Raw genomic sequence first — 20,763 nt, forward strand, 5'->3', positions numbered from 1 at the left:
TTACTGGTTATCAAAATGGAGAATGCTTCTGAAAGACAAGCAGGTGAAGGGAGAAGGGAACGCAGCACCCCCTTCCACCTGCTGGAGTGATGCACCCTGTGCAATTGCACAGGTCGCACACCCCGAAGTCTGGCCCTGGGTCTGATAAATGTGAAGGAATAGTCTCATTTGAAGTGTCCTTTACACGTGGTTCATTATCCTGAGGCACATCTGATGGTGAAGAAGATTGTTCCTGTTGTTGGATAAGAGGAGGGTCAGTGGAATGTAAGGCATCACTCTGAAATGTTGCTACCTTATGGTCAGGATCCCTTTCAATAGCAGGTGATATGCATTCCTCTACTCTGCTTCTTAGTTGGTATATATGCGTCCTTAGAACATGACCATCAGTAGTTCTTACTTTGTAAGCCACAGATCCTGCAGTTTCCACTACAGTTACTGGTATCCATCTTAGTCCCATGTATAGTTTCTAGCATAGACACAATCACCCTCCCGAAAATGCATTGTGGATGAGGAGTTATATTTTTTAGACAATCTGACTTCATATTTGTTTTGCAAATCAGATGTGAGTTCAGTATGAAGTCTGTCCCAACAGGTCTCGATCCTCCTGTTCATCGGCAGCTCTGCAGGGCTGCATCCGGTACTGGAGCTGGCGTCACATGATGTTGTAGTAGAAAACTTGCCAGTCTGTGATTTCAATCTCCATCAACAATTCTCTTTAAAGCATCTTCAGTAGTCTGAACCATGCGCTCTGCTTGTCCATTTGAAGTTGGATGAAATGGAGCTGTTGTAACATGGTTAATAAGATTATTTTTCATAAATACTTTGAACTCTGGATGTAAATTGTGGCCCATTGTCTGACACAATTATATGAGGTAATCCATATGTTGCAAACAGCCTCGGTAGAACTTGTATGACAGGACTTCTTGCGGCAGAGGATACTGGTACAACTTCTAATCATTTGGAAAAGTAGTCAACAGCAAGGAAAAATGTCATTGAACTGGACCTACAAAGTCTATATGCAGTCTAGACCACGGGTTTCTGGTTACTTCCCAAGAACGTGACACAGCTGTTGATGGAGAATCACGTGTGGTTTGACAAGGAGTTCACTTCTTTACCCATTGCTCTATATGTTCATCAATTTTAGGCCACCATACATAACTTCTAGCAAGAGCCTTATGTTAACAATTCCAGGATGTCCTTCGTGCAGAGCTTTAAGCACTTAAATTTGGCCAGCACTGGGAATTACCACTCTGTTACCCCAGAGTAGACAACCTTTGTAGGCAGAGAGTTTAGGCTTTGTTCGTTCAAAAGGTTTAACCCTTTCAAGACCGAGCTCATTTTGGCCTTCAGGACCAGCCCCATTTTTTCAAATCTGACAGGTCAATTTATGTGGTAATAACTCTGGAATGCTTTTGCCTATCCCAGCGATTCTGAGATTGTTTTCTCGTGACATATTGTACTTTATGTTATTGGAAAAATTTGGTCAATAAATGTATTGCTTATTTGTGAAAAACACCAAAATTTTTAGAAAATGTGCAAAAATTATGATTTTTCTAATTTTAAATGTATCTGCTTGTAAAACAGATAGTAATACCACACAAAATAGTTACTATTTCACATATTCCATATGTCTACTTTATATTTGCATCGTTTTTTGAACATTATTTTATTTTTCTAGGACGTTACAAGGCTTAGTACTTTAGCAGCAATTTCTTACATGTTCAAGAAAATTTCAAAAGGCGATTATTACAGGGACCAGTTCAGTTCTAAAGCGGCTTTCAGGGCCTTATGTACTATATAGACCCCATAAATCACCCCATATTAAAAACTGCACCCCTCAAAGTATTCAAAACAGCATTCAGAAATTTTATTAACCCTTTAGGCGTTTCACAGGAATTAAAGCAATGTAGAGGGGAAATTGACAAATTTTATTTTTTTGCTTCAATTCATGTGTAATACATTTTTTTCTGTAACACAGAAGGTTTTACCAGAGAAACGCAACACAATATTTATTGCCCAGATTCTGCAGTTTTTAGAAATATCCCACATGTGGTCCTAGTGTGATAATGGACTGAAATACCAGCCTCAGAAGCAAAGGAGCACCTAGTGGATATTGTGGCCTCCTTTTTTTAGAATATATTTTAGGCACCATGTCGGGTTTGAAGAGGTCTTGTAGTGCCAAAACAGTGGAAATCCCCCAAAAGTGACACGGTTTTGGAAACTGCACACCCCAAGGAATTTATCTAGGGGTATAGTTAGCATCTTGACCCCACAGGTCTTCTGCTATATTTATTGGAGTTTGCCTGTGAAAGTGAAAATCTACTTTTTTTCTGAAAAAATATAAAAAAATATAATATTTGCAAGGAATAAAGAATAAAAAGCACCCAAAAACTTGTAAAGCTACTTCTCCCGATTACAGCAATACCCCATATGTGGTACTAAACTGCTGTTTGCACCCACGGCAGAGCTCAGAAGGGAAGGTGCGCCATTTGGATTTTGAAGCGCAGATTTTTCTAGATTGGTTTTCAGTGCCATGTCGCGTTTGCAACGCCCTGGAGGGAGCAAATCAGTGGAAACCCCCCAAAAGTGACCCCATTTTGTAGACTACACCCCTCAAGGAATTTTTCTAGGGGTATAGTTAGCATTTTGACTCCACAGTTTTTTTGCTATATTTAGTTGAATTATCCCATGAAAATGAAAATCTTTTCTGAAAAAACATAGAAATGTTTCATTTTTACAATGAATAAAGGAGAAAAATCACCCCAAAATTTGTAAAGCAATTTGTCCTGATTACAGCAATACGCCATATGTGGTAATAAACTGCTGTTTGGACCCACGGCAAGACTCCGAAGGGAAGGAACAATAATAGGCTTTTGGAGCTCAAATTTAGCTGGAATGGTTTTCGGGTGTCATGTCGCATTTGCAAAGCCCCTGAGGTACCAAAACAGTGGAAACCTCCCAAAAGTCCCTTTAGGGGACTGGAACGAGCGATCATTAGGTCGCTGGTACAATACACTGCAGTACTAATGTATTGCAGTATAATATCATTTTTACAGGCTCCTGTAACAGCGTGATCGCTGTTCCTGTCCATTAGTCCCGGGTGTCAGCTGTAATACACAGCGGACACCTGCAGAATATGGAGCGGGTGCAGCGCATGAGCCCGCTCCATATATAACCTCCCGCACCACGACATGCTATTAAGTCGTGGTGTGCGAAGGCGTTAATGCGCAGCGGGTGGTGCAAAGTGAAAATTACAATTATCCACTGATATGCCATTTTAATGCACAATATGTTGTGCCCAGTTTGTGCCGCTGAAGACAAATACCTCGTACAATGTTGAGCGGGTTCTCCCGGATATAAAATATCATATATGTGGACGTAAGCTGGTGATTGGGCGCGCTGTGGGGCTCAGAAGGGAGGGAGCGCCATTTGGCTTTTGGAGCGCAGATTTTGCTTGGTAACTGTTCTGTTTGGGGTTTTGCTGGTATTTCAGTTTATGATGTGGGGGTATGTGTAAATTGGGCAGAGTACATCAGGACATAATAAGAGGGTATAATAATTCGGTAAATAAATACTAATCCGCAGATATGTGGCCAATGTCGCACTGATAAATGGCGCCCGATCTTATCCGCTTTTGGACACTGCACAATTTCTGTCGCTATATTCTGAGACGAACCGTAAAGGGTTATGTCCCTTTACGGTTCGTTTCTAGGTCTATATGCTATAAGGGACCCCAGTATACGCCATCTCTTGGTGTGAGGTTTTGGTTAGGTTGTCTGGCTATATTCTGAGAGCCAGAACTTTTTTTATTTTTTCTTCACCGGAGCCGTGCGAGGGCTTATTTGTTGCGGGACAATCTGTAGTTTTCATTGGTACATGTGATTTTTTTAATCACTTTTTTTAGATTTTTTTTGGCAAGCAAAGTGACAAAAAACAAATTTTTTTTACACTTTTCACTGTGCGCTATAAATGACATTTTACTTTATTCTGCGGGTCGATACGATTACGGCGATACCAGATGTATATAGTTTTTTTTATGTTTTGTGGCGTTTGCGCAATAAAATCACTTTTCGATAAAATTATTTATTTTATATTCTGAGAGCCATAACTTTTTTTTATTTTTCAGTCAAAAAAACTGTGTAAGGGCTTGTTTTTTGAGGGGCGGGTTGTAGTTTTTATTGGTACTATTTTAGGGTACATGCGACTTTTTGATCACTTTTTATTCTATATTTTTGGAGGGTTGATGACCAAAAAAATAGTGATTCTGACATTGTTTTTTAATTATTTTTTTTGCGCTGTTCACCTTGCGGGAAAAATAATATTATAGTTTTATAGTTTGGGTCGTTGTGAACGCGGCCATACCAAGTATGTGTACTTTTTTTAACATTTTAATTTTTTTCCTATAATAAAATACTTATTTTTATAGGAAAAAAAAAGCATTTTTTGTTTTTGTAACTTATAACTTATTTTTACACTTTTATAAAACATTTTTATTAATTTTGTTTTTTACTTTTTACTTGCTTTACTTGAAGACCTGCAGCACTGATCGCTGCTATAGTACATTACACTACCTAGGTCACACTGACAGGAAGCTTATGGGGACCAGCGTTCGACTGGTTCTCATAGGCTGCTGTGCATGGCAGACCCGGGGGCTGTTGTATGGCCTCCGGTTTTACCTTATAACCGATTGCAGCACCTGCAATCGGTCCCCGGGAAAGTTTGTTGTAGCAACAAACTTTCCAGTTTGTTGTAGCAACAAACTTTCCAGTTTGTTGTAGTAACAAACTTTCCAGTTCGTTGCTACAACAAACTTTCCCTGCGATCACATGTCCGGGACCTGAACCAATTAGGTCCCGGTCATGTCTCCGGGACTAGAGACAGGGGATAACGTGAATTTACAGTGGGCGGTCGGGAAGCGATTAAAATCATTTGTTAATTTTGAATGTGGCCATCCTTTCCAAATCCAGTTTAATAGTCTTGCCAAAATTGGATCCATGGCAGTCATGCGAGCAATGTCAGTGGATTGCAATGGAGGATTGGATAGTGACTCCAGCATAAGAACTTCAGACATGGCACTTACTGCAAAACCAGCAGTCTATATTGGTAAACGGCTAAGGGCATCAGCATTGTTGATTACTTTTCCTGACCGGTACTGTAGCTCAGCGTCATATGCATTTAGCATTACAGACCAACGGAGCATACGTAGTGATATCATTTGAGGGGTAGGCCCATTATTTTTGAACAGACCCAAAAGAGGCCTGTGGTCTGTTATAATAGTGAAACTTCTTCCATATAAGTTACTCATGAAATTTCTTTACTCCTCCCACAATGGCTAAAGCTTCCTTATCAATTTGTGCAGAGTTTCTTTCTGTAGTACTCATTGTTCTTGAATAGTAAGGAATTGGAGCTTCTTGTCCTCCACTAACTGTATGACACAAAACTGACCCTATTCCATAAGGTGATGCATCACAGGTGATAGTAAGGGGCCTGTTTAGATCATAATGCACCAATACACTATCAGATGACAATATTTTCTTGGCATCATTAACCCCTTCCCGCTGCAGCCATTTTTGACCTTCCTGACAGAGCCTTATTTTTCAAATCTGACATGTGTCACTTTATGTGGCAATAACTTTGGAATGCTTTTACCTATCCAAGCGATTCTGAGATGTTTTCTCGTGACACATTGGACTTTCAGTTAGTGGTAAAATTTGGTCGATACATTCAGTATTTAATTGTGAAAAACACCAACATTTTGTGAAAAATTGCAAAGATTTAAATTTTTCTAAATTTAAATGTATCTGCTTGTAAGACAGATAGTAATACCACACAAAAAATTTGCTAATTAACATTTCCCATATGTCTACTTTAGAATGGCATTGTTTTTTTTTTTTTGCATCCTTTTATTTTTCTAGGACGTTACAAGGCTTAGAACTTTAGCAGAAATTTGTCACATTTTCAAGAAAAAGACGAGGCTGGACGGCAGCGCGGAGGGCTTAACCCCTTAGTGACCAACAGTACGCCTTTTTACGTTCCTCACTAATGGGCTTTAGGCTAATGCGACGCCTTTTAACGTGATCGCATTAGCCTAAAGTAGCGCCGAAATTAATGATCGGGGCTCCGTTCTCTCAGCTACCGGAGGTAGCTGAGAGTTCGGGGCAACGACCAGAGACCATAACGAGTGGTCTCTGGTCACGTGATCGCCGTGAATCGCTATTTCACGGCGTTCACGCTAAACCGGCGGATAATCGCCATTTCTCTCTCCTCTCATGGAATAACTCCTTAGAGAGGAGAGAGAACGGGTAAATAGTGCTCCCCCCCCCCCCGTCCGATTCCCCTTCATGTCCGATCCCCCCCCCCGGTCCGTTTCCACCCCCCCCGGTCCGATCCCCCCCCACGGTCCGATTCCCCCCCCCCCAAAATGGCGCCCGAGTGCGCTTTGCATAACTTACCTGTGTCGTCATCTGGCACAGCAACAATCAGGGACCGTTGTGACTGGTCCCTGATCAGGTGATCTCTGTGATAAAACCTATCACAGAGATCACTGACAGTTATTTTCAAAACACAGCCAGGACATGGGCTGTGTTTCTCTCTCCTCCCATTGTAGTTGTTCTGAGAGGAGAGAGAAATCAGTCTAAGTCCTGTGCTGTGAAGAAAGAAAAAAAGTGATAAAAAATCATCGTTACATATACATACATATATATATATATAATATATCAAATCTATATTAGCGTCAGCGCTAGATTAGCGTCAGCGCTAGTTTAGCGTTAGTGCTAGTTTAGCGTTAGTTCTAGTTTAGCGTTAGTGCTAGTTTACCGTTAGTTTAGCGTTACTTTAGGGTTAGGGCTAGTTTAGCGTTCGTGTTTAGGGCCGTTTAGAATTAATTTTACGTCTGTTATATAAAAATAAAAAAAAAATATAAAAAAAAAATATATATAAAAAAAAAAAAAAATTTGTGTCGTTTTTAGGATTTTAGGTTTACTTTAGGGTTAGGACTTATAGGGCATATATATATATATATATATATACATACACATCTATAAATATGTCTCAGCGTATGTACAGCGCGGAGCAAGCCTACGCCTTGCTATGTTCCGACACTTCTGAAAGCGAAACAGACACCGCTTCAGAATTTGTTCCAGACAGTGACAGTGACGATTCTAATTCCACCGCTGAACCCCATAGTCCTATGGTGGTGGATACGTCAGTCGCTGTAGAGGTGTCAAGTGCAGGGCCGAGTGTTGCAGTCCCTCCCGTGATGTGGGATCCTGCACTATCATTTTCCCCCCAAGTACCCCAATTTGAAGCGACCCCAGGAATTAGTGTCGACGTCCAAAATTTTACCCCCTATAATTTTTTTAATTTATTTATATGTGATACGGTCCTAGACTTGATAGTCCAGCAGACTAATCTGTATGCTAGGCAGTTTGTTCTACAAAAGCCTGCATCTATGTACTCCAGAATGTGGAGCCCCACAAGTGTCCCAGAAATAAAAAAATTTTTAGGCATTACCCTCAATATGGGTTTGGTTAAAAAACCCTCTGTCCGGTCCTACTGGACTTGTAGTGCTGTCCACGCTACCCCTGTATTTGCAGCAGTGATGTCCAGAAACCGCTATGAGGCCCTAATGCGATTCATGCATTTTACTGATAATTCCCAAGTCCCCCCAAGAAGTGACCCAGCTTATGATCGGCTTAATAAATTAAGGCCATTAATCACCCTTCTAAATGATTTATTTTTAAAGTTGTACACCCCTGACAAAAATTTGTCAGTAGATGAATCGCTCATGAGCTTCAAAGGGCGTCTTTCCTTTCGTCAATTCATCCCTTCCAAACGAGCCAGATATGGGGTGAAATTGTACAAAGTTTGCGAGAGCACAACGGGTTACACCTGCGGTTTCAAAATCTATGAAGGCAGGGACTGCCAAATTTATACCCCAGGCTGCCCAGAAACTATTGGCACCTCTGGCAAAATTGTGTGGAACCTAATGGAGCCATTTCTGCACAAGGGGTACCACGTCTATACAGACAATTTTTATACCAGCGTTGCCCTTTATAAAGCCCTCCATGCTGCAAATACAGGGGCCTGTGGGACAGTACGGAAGAACAGAGTGGGACTCCCACAACAGTTGGTGTCCAGGCGTTTGGGAAAGGGAACATCCATGGCCCTTGCAAGTCAGGAATTGCTTGCAGTGAAGTGGGCCGACAAGAAGGATGTCTACATGCTGTCCACCGTACACACGGACACCACTGTGGCAATTACGGAGAGGGGGGCTACCACTGCAAAGCAGAAACCGGTCTGTGTAACAGACTACAACAAATTTATGGGGGGTGTAGACCTTTCCGACCAGGTGCTTCAGCCTTACCTGGTGAAGCGCAAAAATAAGGCCTGGTACAAAAAGGTAGCAATCTACCTCATCCAGGTTGCTACCTATAACAGTTTTGTTATTTTCAAAAAAGCCCAAGGAACGCTCACTTTCCTTCAATTTCAGGAGAAGGTCATTGAGCATCTCCTTTTTGAGTCCACTATACCGGCACAATCCTGCGAATCTGAGGATGTGCGCAGGCTTTCAGAGCGCCACTTTTTACACCCTATTCCCTCCACTGAGACCCAAAAATATCCCCAAAAAAGGTGTCGGGTATGTAGCAGGCATGGCAGGAGGAGGGATACCCACTTTTATTGCCCCATGTGTCCATCAAAACCAGCCCTTTGTAACTATCCCTGTTTCGAAACCTTTCACACGGTTGCAAATTACTAGAATTTAACACAAAAAAAAATAATGGGTTGGGGGCCTTTTTAGGGAGTCAATTTCTTTATATTTTCTTTTTAGTTCGTGGGCTTTCCAAGTAGGGATTATTTCTTGTGGGAGAGGTTGTAGAGCACATTTTTTTCAGACCGTGAAACTAATTTTACCCCTTATGATTTTTTTTATTTATTTGTGGGTGATCAAGTGCTGGAATTAATTGTCCAGTACAAAATCCCACATCCACAATTTTTTTATTTTGACTGTTCTTATGACTATGTCCTGCCACATACGGCTGTTACATTCCTAATTCTGTACCGTGATACGGGCATGATCTTTTTTTTTTATTTGGAGGATCTCTAATAATCGAGCTGTTCCTTATCAATACACCATGGGCTTTGTTACGGTTCTTCTGGAAATACTCATTTTGGGGATTAGTGATCCTTTACTGTTCCTATAGATGGTTTTGGACACTGTCCTTTTATATATTCTGTAGGTGATTGGTTGTTTTGTGCACATAGCGGTTCCTACCTTGCCGGGCAGGGGTCTGTTATGGTGTACCGCGTCACTTGGCACATTCGTCCCTCATAAGGATTGATGGAGCTAAAGAGACGTTGTACAACCAGTCACTGAAAAAAAAAATCCTTGTCATGACAGCCCTGCAGGTGTTCTTCTATCTAGTGAACAGACTCGAGTTTGCAACATAGTTGGATACATTTTCCTCCATTTGTTTGAAGATATTGCCCGTCACTCCAGTACAGTTTATTTTTTCCTCTCTGACTGATTTTATATTAGGACAGAATTCTGTCCACAATGACATCATAATGGCACCAACTGCTTCTTCAGCAAGACATAGTCATAAGTACAGGCAAATACGTCTATAGCAACATGTATCCGTTATGAATACACGGCTTCACTTCTATTCTGTGCCGCACAAATTTATTAATGTGGCATATTTCTAACAAAATAACCTTCTACCACGTCTCCTCTATTTCATGTGGAAACGTAATAAAAGCTTGAAGAAAACATTATATACCCATAGTGTCTGAAATGATACCCATTATTTCCTCCTTTAAAAAATTTTTGGTCCGCATGCCCACTACACCACTAGATGAATACCTTTAGGGGTTTAGTTTTTAAAATGGGGTCATTTCTGCGTGGTTTTTTTTTGTTCAGGCAGCTCAATGCCTCTAAATGCATGATATGGGGCCTAGAATTTATTCAATTGTGCCCTGAAAGCCAAAGGGTGCTCCCTCTCTTTTTGGCCCAGCCACACGTCTAATAAGCAGATTATGGCAACAATGAGAGTATTTTTGAAAACAGGAGAAACAGGGTGATAGATTTTGGGGTGTGTTTCTTCATTTTCATGTTCGCTTTACAAAGAAATCGGTCTTCAAAGTGATACTTTTATATAAAAAGTGTTTTTTTTATTTTATTTCACCAGCTATGCATTAAATTTAGCAAAAAACTGTGGGGTCAAAATACTCACTACACCCCTAGATAAATACCTTAAGGGGTCTAGTTTTCTAAATGGGGTCGTTTATGGGGAGTTTCTATCGTTCTGGTAGTTCAAAACCTCTCCAAATGTACAGTGGGGCCTAAAACAATTTCAAGCAAAATAGGAGTCCTGAAAGCCACCGGGTGCTCCCTTTCTTTCGGGCCCTGCTGTGTGTCCAGGCAACACATTAGGGTCACAATGGGGGCATTTTTGAAAACAGGAGAAACAGGGTGATAGATTTTGGCGTGTGTTTCTTCATTCTTATAGTCGCTTTACACAGAAATCGGTCTTCAAAGTGATACTTTTATGAAAAAAGTGAATTTTTATTTTTTTTCACCTGCTATGCATTAAATTTAGCAAAAAACTGTGGGGTCAAAATACTCACTACACCCCTAGATAAATACCTTAAGGGGTCTAGTTTTCTAAATGGGGTCGTTTATGGGGAGTTTCTATCGTTCTGGTAGTTCAAAACCTCTCCAAATGTACAGTGGGGCCTAAAACATTTTCAAGCAAAATATGAGTCCTGAAAGCCTCTGGGTGCTCCCTCCCTTTCGGGCCCTGTCGTGTGTCCAGGCAACGCATTAGGGTCACAATGGGGGCATTTTTAAAAACAGGAGAAACAGGGTGATAGATTTTGGCGTGTGTTTCTTCATTCTTATAGTCGCTTTACACAGAAATCGGTCTTCAAAGTGATACTTTTATTACAAAAGTGAATTTTTATTTTTTTTCACCTGCTATGCATTAAATTTAGCAAAAAACTGTGGGGTCAAAATACTCACTACACCCCTAGATAAATACCTTAAGGGGTCTAGTTTTCTAAATGGGGTCGTTTATGGGGAGTTTCTATCGTTCTGGTAGTTCAAAACCTCTCCAAATGTACAGTGGGGCCTAAAACATTTTCAAGCAAAATATGAGTCCTGAAAGCCTCCGGGTGCTCCCTCCCTTTCGGGCCCTGTCGTGTGTCCAGGCAACGCATTAGGGTCACAATGGGGGCATTTTTGAAAACAGGAGAAACAGGGTGATAGATTTTTGGGTGTGTTTCTTCATTCTCATGGTCGCTTTACAAAGAAATCGGTCTTCAAAGTGATACTTTTATGAAAAAAGTTAAATTATATTTTTTTATGCCTGCTTTGCATGAATTCTTACAAAAAAACTGTGGGGTCAAAATACTTACAACACCCCTTAATAAATACCTTAAGGGGTCTAGTTTTCAAAATGGGGTCACTTGTGGGGGTTTCCACCATTCTGACACCTATGAGCCTATGAAAACCTGGCTTGGTGCAGGAAAACAAAATGTACTACAAAATTTATACAATTATTACTTAACTTGTAAGTCCTCTAAATTGCTCAAAAATTATTTTTTTTTTTCAAAAGTGCTGCCAAAATAGAGTAAAGAGATGGAAATATATATTTAATAAAAAAAATTGTACAGTATGTGTGTACATATGTGACATATTGCAGTTAAAAATAGGGAAAAATGATAATTTTTACAAAATGTTGTAAAGGATCTGCCAGGCACTGCTTCAGGGTTAACTCCCAGAATTAATCAGTCAACACCTGAGTGTACATCCCTGAGACAGACACCAGCTTCCTCCACTCAGGCTGGCAGGCTTAGGAGTGGGAGAGCCTATCGCAACCTGGCCAGACTCAGCTAGCTCCCGCCCTCGGTCTATTTAAGCCTGCTCTTCCTGTCCATCTGTGCTTGTGAATTCTTTCCTTGAGGTTTCCTGGCCCAGCTACAGCTCCTGCTACTTTTTGATCCTGCTCCATACAGACCCCGGCTTACCGACTACTCTTCTGCTTTTCGCTTTGTACCTCGCACTCTCCTGGCTTGACTCGGCTCGTTCACTACTCTGTTGCTCACGGTGTTTCCGCGAGCAACTGCCCATTTCCCTTGCTTGTGTTCCCTTGTTTGTTTGTCGTGTTTGTCATGCACTTACTGAGCGCAGGGACCGCCGCCCAGTTGTACCCCGTCGTCTAGGGCGGGTCGTTGCAAGTAGGCAGGGACAGAGTGGCGGGTAGATTAGGGCTCACTTGTCCGTTTCCCTACCCCCCCCCACCATTACAAATTCACAAGCCCTATACCTAGTCTACCCTGGTCCCTGACACCATTATGGAACCCCGTGAAACCCTGGCTCAGCTAATGCAGGGTCTCTCCCTACAGGTCCAGGCCCTGGCTCAGAGGGTCAACCAGCCTGATGCTACCTTGGTAGTTCCCCTCACCGCACCCCTTGAACCCCACCTCAAGTTGCCCGACCGGTTCTCAGGTGACCGGAGGGCTTTTCTCTCCTTTCGGGAGAGTTGTAAGCTTTACTTTCGCTTAAAGCCTCACTCCTCAGGTTCTGAGAGCCAGCGGGTGGGTATAATTATGTCCCGGCTCCAGGAAGGGCCCCAAGAGTGGGCCTTCTCCTTGGCTCCTGGCGCCCCTGAACTTTCCTCCGTTGATTGTTTCTTTTCTGCCCTCGGACTTATTTATGACGAGACTGACAGAACTGCCTTTGCCGAGAGTCAGCTGGTGACCTTACGTCAGGGTAAGAGACCTGTTGAGGAGTATTGCTCTGACTTTCGGAAGTGGTGCGTAGCTTCTCGGTGGAATGACCCTGCCTTAAGGTGCCAGTTTAGGTTGGGTCTGTCGAACGCCCTGAAAGACCTGCTAGTTAGTTATCCCTCTTCTGACTCCTTAGACCAGGTTATGGCTTTAGTGGTACGACTTGACCGACGTCTCAGGGAACGACAACGTGAACGTTTATGTGTTTTTTCCTCCGACTCCCCCATGATGCCTCCCGAAGTCCCGTTGCTTCGTTTCTCCCCTAAAGACTCAGAAATACCTATGCAACTCGGGGCCTCCGTGTCCCCTCAACAACGTAGAGAATTCCGCAGGAAGAATGGTCTCTGCTTCTACTGTGGGGATGTCAAGCATCAAGTAAACAACTGTCCCAAGCGTAAGAATGCTGCCAGAGAGCTCCCGCGTCTAAGTGATCATCGGGGAGGTCACTTGGGCGCACAGGTATTTCCCGTAAATATGAAACGTACTAAGATATTGCTTCCCTTTCAGGTCTCGTTTGGTGGTAGGTCTGCTACCGGCAGTGCCTTCGTGGATTCAGGGTCCTCTACTAATATCATGTCTGTGGAATTTGCTATGTCTCTCGCTATGCCTCTGATTGATTTGCCTAAACCTGTTCCGGTAGTGGGTATCGACTCCACTCCTCTTGCTAATGGTTATTTTACACAGCATACCCCTGTTTTTGAACTCCTTGTTGGCTCCATGCATTTGGAGCAATGCTCTGTACTATTGATGCAGGGATTATCGTACGATTTGGTTCTAGGTCTTCCCTGGTTGCAGTTGCATAATCCTACGTTTGACTGGAATACTGGGGAGCTAACCAAATGGGGTAATGAATGTTGTACGTCATGTTTTTCTGTTAATTCTATTTCTCCCCCTAAGGAGGTGAATACGCTACCCGAGTTTGTTCAGGACTTCGCTGATGTTTTCTCTAAAGAGGCCTCCGAAGTATTACCGCCTCATAGAGAATACGATTGCGCTATCGAATTGGTACCAGGAGCTAAGCTTCCTAAGGGTAGGATATTTAACCTTTCTTGTCCCGAACGTGAAGCCATGAGGGAGTATATCCAGGAATCCCTGGCCAAGGGTTACATTCGTCCCTCTTCTTCTCCGGTAGGTGCTGGCTTCTTCTTCGTAGGGAAGAAGGATGGGGGTCTTAGGCCATGCATTGACTACCGTGGCCTGAATAAGGTCACGGTAAGGAACCAGTATCCCCTTCCTTTGATTCCTGATCTCTTTAATCAGGTTCAGGGGGCCCAATGGTTCTCTAAATTGGATCTACGGGGGGCGTATAACCTTATTCGCATCAAAGAGGGGGATGAGTGGAAGACTGCGTTTAACACGCCCGAAGGCCATTTCGAATACCTCGTCATGCCCTTTGGGTTGTGCAATGCCCCTGCGGTCTTCCAGAACTTCATAAATGAGATTTTGAGAAATTACCTGGGGATATTTCTTGTAGTGTACCTTGATGACATATTGGTGTTTTCCAGGGACTGGTCTTCCCACATAGAGCATGTCAGGAAAGTGCTCCAGGTCCTTCGAGAAAACAAACTGTTTGCCAAAATCGAAAAATGTGTATTTGGGGTACAGGAGATACCATTTTTAGGTCAAATCCTCACTCCTCATGAATTCCGCATGGACCCTGCCAAGGTTCAGGCTGTGGCTGAATGGGTCCAACCTGCCTCCCTGAAAGCGCTACAGTGTTTTTTGGGGTTCGCTAACTATTACAGGAGATTTATTGCTAACTTCTCGGTCGTCGCTAAGCCTCTTACGGACCTCACTCGCAAGGGTGCTGATGTCCTCCATTGGCCCCCTGAGGCCGTCCAGGCTTTTGAGACCCTCAAGAAGTGCTTTATCTCGGCCCCCGTGCTGGTTCAGCCCAACCAAAGGGAGCCATTTATTGTGGAGGTTGACGCGTCCGAGGTGGGAGTGGGGGCCGTCTTGTCCCAGGGTACCAGCTCCCTCACCCATCTCCGCCCCTGTGCTTACTTTTCTAGGAAGTTTTCGCCCACGGAGTGTAACTATGATATTGGCAACCGCGAACTTTTAGCCATTAAATGGGCATTTGAAGAGTGGCGCCACTTCCTGGAGGGGGCTAGGCACCAGGTAACGGTCCTTACCGACCACAAGAATCTGGTTTTCCTAGAATCTGCCCGGAGGCTAAACCCGAGACAAGCTCGATGGGCGTTGTTTTTTACCAGATTCAATTTTTTGGTTACCTATAGGGCCGGGTCTAAAAATATTAAGGCGGATGCACTGTCGCGTAGCTTCATGGCCAGCCCTCCTTCGGAGGAAGATCCTGTTTGTATTTTGCCTCCAGGTATAGTCATTTCCTCTATCGAGTCCGATTTAGTCTCTGAAATTGCGGCTGATCAAGGTTCAGCTCCTGGGAACCTTCCTGAGAACAAGCTGTTTGTTCCCCTGCAATTCCGGCTAAGGGTACTTAGGGAAAATCACGACTCCGCACTATCTGGCCATCCAGGCATCCTGGGTACCAAACACCTCATTACCAGAAATTATTGGTGGCCTGGTTTGCCTAAAGACGTTAAGGCCTACGTCGCCGCCTGTGAGGTTTGTGCCAGGTCCAAGACTCCCAGGTCCCGACCAGCGGGCTTACTGCGTTCGTTGCCCATTCCCCAGAGACCTTGGACACATATCTCCATGGATTTTATCACCGATTTGCCTCCATCCCAAGGCAAGTCGGTGGTGTGGGTGGTGGTAGACCGCTTCAGTAAAATGTGCCACTTTGTGCCCCTCAAGAAACTACCCAACGCCAAGACGTTGGCTACCTTGTTTATCAAACACATCCTGCGTCTCCATGGGGTCCCCGTCAATATTGTTTCTGACAGAGGGGTACAATTTGTTTCATTATTTTGGAGAGCCTTCTGTAATAAGTTGGGGATTGATCTGTCCTTCTCCTCTGCCTTCCATCCTGAAACCAATGGCCAAACGGAGAGGACTAATCAGTCTCTAGAACAATACTTAAGATGTTTTGTCGCTGACTGTCAATTTGATTGGGTTTCTTTCATTCCCCTCGCCGAATTTTCCCTTAATAACCGGGTCAGTAACTCGTCAGGGGTCTCTCCCTTTTTCTGTAATTTTGGGTTTAATCCACGGTTCTCCTCCGTTTCACCTGGTTGTTCCAACAATCCCGAGGTGGAGGTCGTTCATCGGGATCTGTGCACAGTCTGGGCCCAGGTTCAGAAGAACCTAGAGGCGTCCCAGAGCATACAGAAGGCTCAGGCCGATAGAAGACGTTCTGCTAACCCCCTGTTTGTGGTCGGGGATCTGGTGTGGTTGTCATCCAGGAACTTGCGTCTCAAGGTTCCGTCCAAAAAGTTTGCTCCCCGGTTTATTGGGCCGTATAAGGTCATTGAGGTCCTCAGTCCTGTCTCTTTCCGGCTGGAGTTACCCCCGTCTTTTCGTATACACAACGTGTTTCATGCCTCCCTCCTGAAACGCTGCTCCCCGTCCTTGGCCCCCTCGAGGAAACCTCCTGTTCCCGTCCTCACCCCTGAGGGGGTGGAATTTGAGGTGGCCAGGATCGTGGACAGCAAGATGGTCCAAGGCTCCCTCCAGTACCTGGTCCATTGGAGAGGATACGGGCCCGAGGAGAGGACTTGGGTACCCGCCCGGGATGTTCACGCTGGGGTATTGGTCAGGAGGTTCCACCTGCGTTTCCCCAGTAAGCCAGGTCCACTTAGAAAGGGTCCGGTGGCCCCTCATAAAAGGGGGGGTACTGTAAAGGATCTGCCAGGCACTGCTTCAGGGTTAACTCCCAGAATTAATCAGTCAACACCTGAGTGTACATCCCTGAGACAGACACCAGCTTCCTCCACTCAGGCTGGCAGGCTTAGGAGTGGGAGAGCCTATCGCAACCTGGCCAGACTCAGCTAGCTCCCGCCCTCGGTCTATTTAAGCCTGCTCTTCCTGTCCATCTGTGCTTGTGAATTCTTTCCTTGAGGTTTCCTGGCCCAGCTACAGCTCCTGCTACTTTTTGATCCTGCTCCATACAGACCCCGGCTTACCGACTACTCTTCTGCTTTTCGCTTTGTACCTCGCACTCTCCTGGCTTGACTCGGCTCGTTCACTACTCTGTTGCTCACGGTGTTTCCGCGAGCAACTGCCCATTTCCCTTGCTTGTGTTCCCTTGTTTGTTTGTCGTGTTTGTCATGCACTTACTGAGCGCAGGGACCGCCGCCCAGTTGTACCCCGTCGTCTAGGGCGGGTCGTTGCAAGTAGGCAGGGACAGAGTGGCGGGTAGATTAGGGCTCACTTGTCCGTTTCCCTACCCCCCCCCACCATTACAAATGTCTTCAATTTTTCTATTTTTTAAGTTATTTCCGCAAATCGTATCAGTCTACTTTTACCACTAAAATAAAGTACAACATGTGACGAAAAAACAATGTCAGAATTACTTGGATATTCAAAACTTTCACAGAGTTATTCTCTGATAAAGTCACACATACCAGATTTGACAAATTTGGCTTGGTCATTAAGGTCCAAACAAGCTTGGTCACTAAGGGGTTAAAGAGGCTCTGTCACCAGATTTTGCAACCCCTATCTGCTATTGCAGCAGATAGGCGCTGCAATGTAGATTACAGTAACGTTTTTATTTTTAAAAAACGAGCATTTTTGGCCAAGTTATGACCATTTTTGTATTTATGCAAATGAGGCTTGCAAAAGTCCAACTGGGCGTGTTTAAAGTAAAAGTCCAACTGGGCGTGTATTATGTGTGTTACATCTGGGCGTGTTTATTACTTTTACCAGCTGGACTTTCTGACGAGAAGTATCATCCACTTCTCTTCAGAACGCACAGCTTCTGGCAGTGCAGACACACAGCGTGTTCTCGAGAGATCACGCTGTGACGTCACTCACTTCCTGCCCCAGGTCCTGCATCGTGTCGGACGAGCGAGGACACATCGGCACCAGAGGCTACATTTGATTCTGCAGCAGCATCGGCGTTTGCAGGTAAGTCGATGTAGCTACTTACCTGCAAACGCTGATGCTGCTGCAGAATCAACTGTAGCCTCTGGTGCCGATGTGGCCGACACGATGCAGGACCTGGGGCAGGAAGTGAGTGACGTCACAGCGTGATTTCTCGAGAACACGCTGTGTGTCTGCACTGCCAGAAGCTGGGCGTTCTGAAGAGAAGTGGATGATACTTCTCGTCAGAACGCCCAGCTAGTAAAAGTAGTAAACACGCCCCGATGTAACACACATAATACACGCCCAGTTGTACTTTTACTGTAAACACACTCAGTTGGACTTTTGCAAGCCTCATTTGCATAAATACAAAAATGGTCATAACTTGGCCAAAAATGCTCGTTTTTTAAAAATAAAAACGTTACTGTAATCTACATTGCAGCGCCGATCTGCTGCAATAGCAGATAGGGGTTGCAAAATCTGGTGACAGAGCCTCTTTAAGGGGAAGCCTCCATGACTGCCATAGGAGGGAAGGGAACCAATAGGAGAGGAGATAGTTGGAAAGGGAGGGGACGTATAGGGGAGGGGACGGGGGGAGTTATCTGTTCCTCCCGCTGTTTTCGGCATTGAGCCGGAAGCAGCGGGAGGAACAACAGGTAGAAATTGAGCTGTTGATGGTTAATTCTGATTCTGACCCATGTTGGGTCATGTGAATTAGAGCTGGAGTTATCCGAATGTTTCGGATTAAATTGCATTTAAATAATGTAAATAAATAAATGGCTGCTGTGGCCATTTCATATCCAACCTCGGTTGTCACGTGTCGTTATTGGGAGATGGGCAGGAAAAGGGGGTGAATAGGTTTAGAAGGTTAGATAGCACATGAGGGTATGTTCACACGATAGCAGGCATTTACGGCTGAAATGACAGACTGTTTTCAGAAGAAAACAGCTGCCTCGTTTCAGCCGTAAATGCTCCTCCTCGTAATATACGAGGCGTCTGTGACGCTCGTAAATCTTGAGCTGCTCTTCATTGAGTTCAATGAAGAACAGCTCAAATTACGTTGCAAAGAAGTGCCCTGCACTTCTTTGCCGAGGCAGTCAATTTACGCGTCGTCGTTTGACAGCTGTCAAAACGACGACGCGTAAATTACAGGTCGTCTGCACAGTACGTCAGCAAACCCATTCAAATGATTGGGCAGATGTTTGCCGACGTATTGCAGCCCTATTTTCAGACGTAAAACGAGGCATAATACGCCTCGTTTACGTCTGAAAATAGGTCGTGTGAACCCAGCCTCACTCTACTTAGGCCAGTCATGTCAAAAGTCTATTTTTACAGGGGCCAGTTCAGTTGGGAAGTGTCTTTGAGGGGCACATACAATACAAACCCCCATAAGTCCCCCCATTTTAGAAACTTCATCCTCAAAGTATTCAAAACAGCATTTAGAAAGTTTCTTAACCATTTAGGCGTTTCACAAGGATCAAAGCAAAGTGGAGATGAAATGTAAACATTTTTTTTTTTTTACAGATATTCATATGAAATCCATCCACAGAAGGTTTTACCAGAGAAACACAAAATATCCCACATGTGGCCCTAGTGCGCTAATTTACTGAAGCACAGGTCTCAGGAGCAAAGGAGCACCTAAGGGATTTTTGGGCCTTCTTTTTATTAGAATATATTTTAGGCACCATGTCAGGTTTGAAGAGGCCTTGTGATGCCAAAACAAAGAAAACACCCCAAAAAAGACCCCATTTTGGAAATGACACACTACAAGGAATTCATCTAGGGGTGTAGTGAGCATTTTGACCCCACAGATGTTTCATAGATTTTATTAGAATTCTAACACGAAAAATAAACGAATAGCGTAGTCGACTATCAATTGTGATGGAAACGGAAACCTATGGTTTATGTCAGTCAGGGCATCGTTCTGATGGAAAGCTCAGACGGATCGTCGGAACGGAGCCCAGAAGCAGATGTGAACGAAGCCTTAATTGTGCATTTATAATCGGCACAAATTCTGTCTTCACCATTTGATTTCATAACCGGAACAATAGGTGTAGCCCAGGCAGGGTGCGTGACTGCAATTAATGAACCTTGTTCCAGTAAGCGTTCAATTTCTGCGTCTATTTTTGCACAGCTAGCAAATGGAACAGGTCGTGGTTTGATGTGTATCGGAGGTACATTTGGATCTAATTTAAAAGATATTGGTGGTCCTGTGAATTTTCCAAGACCTTCTTCAAACACAACAGAAAAGTCTCTAATGACATCCAGCAGACAGTCCATTTTCACCTGGTGTATTCCTGTTAGCTGAATACCTAGAGGTTCAAACCAATCTACTCCTAGTAAACTCGCACGATGGCCTTTAGTGATGATAATTCGCAGATTGTCTTTTTCATAGTACACATTGACAAAATACGCAGCCATTATTTCCACTTCCTGTTTATTATAATCTGAGTATAACTTCACATGGGACTATAGGAGGACTGTTTGTTGAAAAGTTTCCTCAGAGATCAAGGAATATTGGCATCCAGAATCCACCTCCATTTTGGATTTTGCTCCATTCAGTGTTACCTCACTATGCTGCTTATGTCCCTTTTTGTAAGTTTCTATTCTGTTGACAAATTCTGAGGCATATTCACTGTCATCTAATTCAGGAACATCACTTCATATATTAACCTTATGGTCGGATTTGTGTGAGGAGTTCTCTTTTACTTGTTTGTGTCTTGGTATATTTTGTCCCTGGCGACACCCTCTGTATGTGACCGTGCCGTTTACATTGGTGGCAGACAGCATTCTTAATCAATGACATTGATCTCGTCTGTGATTTCCCCCACAGTTGTAGCAATAACCCTATTGTGGGCTGGATGTGCTGCTTTGTCCAGACTCTAATGTAGCATTGCGCTCTATTATGCAGCATATTTACATTACCAGAAGAGGTCTGTGTTTCTCTTGAATGGAAAAATGCCGTCACATAAGCCAGTGCCTCTTCATGAGCTATAGCGAAGGTTAAGTTTGGTTTGGCTAGTAGTTTCCTCT

At 43.8% G+C, this 20,763-nt stretch overlaps 1 pseudogene; it reads right to left on the minus strand.

Annotated features, from left to right (window-relative positions):
• Nucleotides 1-692: 692 nt before the first annotated feature.
• LOC142656641 (uncharacterized) lies at nucleotides 693-20,151 on the minus strand (annotated as a pseudogene).
• Nucleotides 20,152-20,763: the final 612 nt, after the last annotated feature.

Source organism: Rhinoderma darwinii, chromosome 6 (assembly GCF_050947455.1).
Source record: "Rhinoderma darwinii isolate aRhiDar2 chromosome 6, aRhiDar2.hap1, whole genome shotgun sequence".
NCBI classification, from domain to species: Eukaryota; Metazoa; Chordata; class Amphibia; order Anura; family Rhinodermatidae; genus Rhinoderma; species Rhinoderma darwinii.